Raw genomic sequence first — 5,533 nt, forward strand, 5'->3', positions numbered from 1 at the left:
GAGGCTCATGGAGCCAAAGTGGAGATTACCTTCAGGCGGACGTCTCCATCCTGAAGGGGTCTCCCAAGCCACTTGGTGGCTCCAAATGGACCTCGGACCTGCACAGGATTTCTGGCCGAGGGAGGTAAAGAGGAGACAAGGGCACTTACCCCAGAGAGGCCATGAGAGTGAGGGAAGCGGGTCTCAGGTCCTGGTCTGTCTGCGGTGTGGAAGCAGGAGGAGGTTCCTCAATCCTTAGAGGCCTGAGGAGGGGTCTCCTCCTGGGTCTTCGGCACCATCTGTCTTGTTTTTCTAAGACCACCAGAGTGAGCACAAAAGAACCAGCGGGTAGGCAAGTGTAGGAGCAAAACTGCTAGTTTATTTTAGCAACCTAAGGTGTGGAGAAGAAGTCTGTCAGCCTCCGGCAAAGAAGGCCAGCAGAGTGCCCCCAAGCTCTCGGACGGAGTTCCGACATCCCGACAGGACTGGGAAGCTGGGAAGTCCGCGTGGCTCAATGGCGGAGAGCGGCTTTTCTAGGAGTGGGAGGGCAATAGGTGGGGCATGGGCGTGTCAGGGGCGTTCCGCAGGTGCGACCAGGTAAATCTTGGTCTCTTCGGATTGACGTCACCTGGCGCATGCCCAGTTGGTCTGCACCCTCCCTGGGCGCCGGCTGCATTTTCGCATGCGGGAAGAGTTGGGGGGGGGATGAAGAACCCGGAAGTGCACCATCTTGCCTCCGTTTGTCCAAACAGGTGGTCCAGACCTCAGTCACAAATCTCGTTCAAAAGACAGCCTTTCTGGTGGCTAGCGACCCCTCCAGGGAACTCAGAGCTTCCATTTCAGCGTTTCTAAACATGCGATTCAGGATGGTGGCTTTCCTGACCTTGTGATACTGTGCCATACAGAAAAAAAAAAAAAAAGGAAAGAAAAGAAAGGGAATTTCCATCTTGTTTGTCCCTCAAGACTATCTTGGAAAATGAAAGAGGCTGTGTCATATTAGTGAACATAGAAACTTAACATCATTCACCTTTTTAAAAGAATTTTAGTGTAAAATACAACATGGTATTTTCAGTAATTTGGGGGAAATTATGATTGACAGTTCAATTGAATTGTAGTCAGTAGTCAGTAGTATTAATGTAAATGAATCATCTAAAGATTTATAAGCAACTTTAACAGCAATGGAAAACAATGTTATATAAATACAATGCTCAATAGGTAACAATTCGTATTCCGTAACAGACAAAGACAGACAACTCTGTTCACATACATTAGGATATAAAGAGAAATGAGAAAATTGGTTAAGAACACAAATTTAGAGTGCTACAGCCCTTTTAAAATTTGTCTAGCAAGCTTTCCAGTTTTCACTGGAACCTCCACTCCAATCAAAAAAACAAACAAACAAACAAAAAAAAAAACGAAAAACCCAAAAAAGAATTCTAGAATCAAGTGGGCTGATTTTATATTCTAGAGCTAACACTTCTCAAGTGTGTAACTTTCATCAAGCACCCTGTGAGCTTCAGTATGCTCATCTGTAAAACGGTGGTAACACTGATGTCAGGTGTTCAAGACCAGCCTGGCCAACATGGTGAAATATCGCCTCTACTAAAAATACAAAAATTAGGCCAGGCACAGTGGCTCATGCCTGTAATCTCCACACTTTGGGAGGCCGAGGCAGGCGGATCAAGAGTCAGGAGATCAAGACCATCCTGGCTAACACAGTGAAACCCCGTCTCTAATAAAAATACAAAAAAATTAGATGGACATGGTGGTGGGTGCCTGTAGTCCCAGCTACTGGGGAGGCTGAGGCAGGAGAATGGCATGAATCTGGGAGGCGGAGCTTGCAGTGAGCCGAGAGTGCACCACTGCACTCCAGCCTGGGCTACAGAGCAAGATTTCCTCTCCAAAAAAAAAGGGGGGGTAGTAACACTTCTAGGTCACTCTTAGGGTTGTTATGAAGACCAAATTAAGTAATACAGATATAGCACATTACCTGATGGCCATCAGTAATTATTACATAAATTATGTATGTTTCTGTATTACTTAATACCTTAAAAGAATAAATTTCACATTTACTTATCATGCTAGTTTCCAGACAGACTTATAGCTTGGTTTAACTCAGATCATAATCTCAGTAATTTATGTTCTTAAATTATATTGCAGGAGTGCTGCTGGAAAACATTTATTCTTCCAAGACTTTTAGAAATATCTGCTATTTTAAAGGGCAGGATAAATTCACTCTTCCTTTCCCTAATTTCCACTTCCCCCTGCACTGTTAAATTTTCTGCGTGTTTGTTTACATAAACACTGATAAAGCACAATGTGACTAACATTTTCTATATATATAAAGTATTGAAAATGCCCAATAGCTTTAAGACATGGTGAATGTATTACATATGGTTCAATTGACATGAATGAATTTGCAAAAATTTGTTTTCTCAAAATATTTTTACTAACTGCAAGATTGGCTGTTATCCATGGTGGATGCCGAGAAGTGTTTCTAGAAGGAGCTCTATCCCCTAAGAACTTACTAGATATCCTGCCTGACATATCTCTTGAATTTGAAACTGCTGGATATTTAATGATTTGAGGATCTTTACCGGGTCATTCTTCCGATGTTCAAATTCATTTTCCCTGAAGTCTGAATTTTGTCGAGCCAGTTGATAATTTAATTCACTCGTCAAACATCTTTCACTTATTCTCATCATTGATCTTTGCTTGGGGTTTTTGATTGTCTCCTGTGGTGTTCACACTGAATGTGTAATATTCAATTAAGGTCTTGGAAGGCATCTCAGTCTCTGTGCCTCTCATCCTTAGTGGCTGCCCTTCTGTCTCCTCGACTATCTGCTCAGTGTATTCCGCACTCAAACAATCATTGTCAATGGTTATTACAATTCTTGCTTCATTTCCTATGCTTTGATTCACCACGGACACCTTACGGATACCACAGGCATTAGCACCAAAGGTGATTTCAATCTAAAGAATGCTGTGTAGCTCATGAGAAATGCCTCCAATGTCAAACTTTCCAACTAAGATTTTCCCTTCGCCATTGCTTCCTCATCTTTATAAATTCAAACGGTTGTCAGAATATAAGGTCTGTGTCTCCTTGGTGGAAATGGGGCATTATGTTTGATCACAACAAGTATGTCTTCCTTATCCATTTTAATACCAAGGGAAACATAAGTGATGTCCAGATACAGAAAAGCCTGACTTTTTTCACTTTTAATGAAAAACTATAAACTTAAGCCTCTTTGCCAATATCATTTTTATAATGAAGAAACCAAAACAAAGCTACTTTAGGAATTTTCCATTAATGTATTGTAGAGCACTGATCTCAACTGTCTGCACTGACGACTTGATTTCCTGCTCAACTGCTCCATCAAAAACAGATGTGTTGGGGCTCATACTCTTGTTTAATTATTTACTATTGCATGAATCTTGCAAAGATTTCTGGAACTTGGGAATACACATACTGCCTGGACTCTATGACTTGTCAGGTATAAAGCTTTCTTTATGGGATTTGGGGTGCTAGTCTTTATGTTAGCTTTCAATCCTTCAAAATGTAGATTTCTTCATAGAAGAAATGTGTCTCAACATTGGTCTGAATGTTGATAGAGTACTTTAACAGGTTTGTGAACTATACAGAGTCAAGAAGCAGCATTTTGTCTCAGTTTTGTCCTTTTGGGATTGTATTTCAACTTGGTGATGAAATGGTTAACCATTGGATTTGTCCACCCAAGTGGGTGTACCTAGTTATAGACTTGATTTTAAATATTTTGTCCTCAACAGTAAGGGTGAACATATCAAGTGCCATGTTTAAGGTCACAAATCAACGCCAACACACTTTTTAAAAATCAACACACTTTTTTGGCCTCGATATTTTGTCCAAATTATGATCAATAACAGTGACAGTTGGCTCAATGGGGATTTTAGTCACAGTAAATGCAGCAATTATGTACGTCTCTTCATAACACTCGAAAGTTATTAACATCAGTGATTCTGTGACAACTAGGGTAGGCTTCTGAAGTTTTCTTTATCTTTGTCAAAAGCATAGAAATTACCGCTTCTGGGGAGATGCTTTTGTTCTCTCCCTTGTTCTCCACCTGGAACTGGGCACATTACATATCATACACTATCATGGATAGCCAATGCTTCTTATCTGAATGGGCAGTTACATAACCAAATCTAGATCCAGTGACCTGCTTGGCATCAGAAGTTGTTGGTGGGCTTCATTGAAACATGATTCTTTCCAGCAACAGTGATCAATCATTCTGTCAACGTAGCAATATGACTTAGAGTTGTCTTATTTCCCTGATCATTGCCAATGATCACACTTTTCCATGTTGGAAAACACCTAGCCAGGTATGTGGTTTCAAGATTGTTGTCAACTGGAAGCGCCTTTGATGTATCAGGAAGATAGATCTGTCTCACAGGAGGAAGATGTAGAGAAGATAGCAGTGCCTATGTCACATTCAATCTATCGAAGACACTTTTAATGTAAAATGGTAAAGACATTCAAGAACAACCTTTTCAAACCCCTATCAGATCCTTGAACCACAATAAACCCCGTTCCAATGAACATGCTAAGTGGAGAGAGCTGTTGTTTCTAGCAGTCTGGGAGAAAGAGATGGAGATGGGAGTGCCTCCTACAGTAGCAGCGGTGCAAAGGACCCAAAGGCAAATCAGAAAGTCATGCCATGATGTACTAAGGGTCAAACTAAGAGGAAAATAACGTGAATATGGCTTAAGCAAAATGAAGCGAGCCAAGAGGTAATACTTGGTTATATTGAAATCAAAAAGGCATAGAATTAAGAAAAGTGATAAAGTGGAGGAATAGTACAGACAACTTCTGTAAATGTAAAGCCAGAATCTTTACGTGATCTTATAAATGCCTCAGATATATGTAGGTCCATGGTTTGGGGCCAATGACATAGCTGTCATTCAATTGATAGTTAAAAACTTCCTGTCACTGGAAATCAGTTCCCTTCTGAGGCACTTTTTCCATATTTATCAAGTTTCTGAAATGGCATGGATTAAATATCCTCATCAGCCATTTGATCTTCTATAAACTTAAGCCTCTTTGCCAATATCCTTTTTATAATGAAGAAGCCAGAATGAAGCTACTGTAGGAATTTTCCATCGACGTATTGTAGAGCACTGATCTCAACTGTCTTCTAATGGATTTAACAGTGACAATAAAGTGCAACAAATGTCAGGTGCTCCGACAACTAGTTCACTACCTGGTACTCGTGTTGAATTTATAACTAACTCAGGTGTTTATCTTTTTTCACTTCTGCTAAGCTATACGCATTTCCTAAATTTGTTGTTATGGTTATGATATTCTGGATAAGGTCATTCTTGCATTGCTATAAAGAAATACCCAAGGCCGGGAGCGGTGGCTCACGCCTGTAATCCCAGCACTTTAGGAGGCCGAGGCGGGCGGATTACAAGGTTAGGAGATCGAGACCATCCTAGCTAACACAGAGAAACCCCGTCTCTACTAAAGAACACAAAAAACTAGCCAGTCGATTTCGCGCGCGCCTGTAGTCCCAGCTAC

General features: G+C 41.0%; 1 non-coding gene across 1 annotated transcript; it reads left to right on the forward strand.

The window, feature by feature from the left end:
• The first annotated feature begins 1,294 nt into the window (after positions 1-1,294).
• LOC111530124 lies at positions 1,295-1,355 on the forward strand. Its single transcript, XR_002727719.1, has one exon. It is a non-coding gene; the product is annotated as a U7 small nuclear RNA (small nuclear RNA).
• The last annotated feature ends 4,178 nt before the right edge of the window (positions 1,356-5,533 follow it).

This window comes from Piliocolobus tephrosceles, chromosome 3 (genome assembly GCF_002776525.5).
Source record: "Piliocolobus tephrosceles isolate RC106 chromosome 3, ASM277652v3, whole genome shotgun sequence".
Taxonomy (NCBI): Eukaryota; Metazoa; Chordata; class Mammalia; order Primates; family Cercopithecidae; genus Piliocolobus; species Piliocolobus tephrosceles.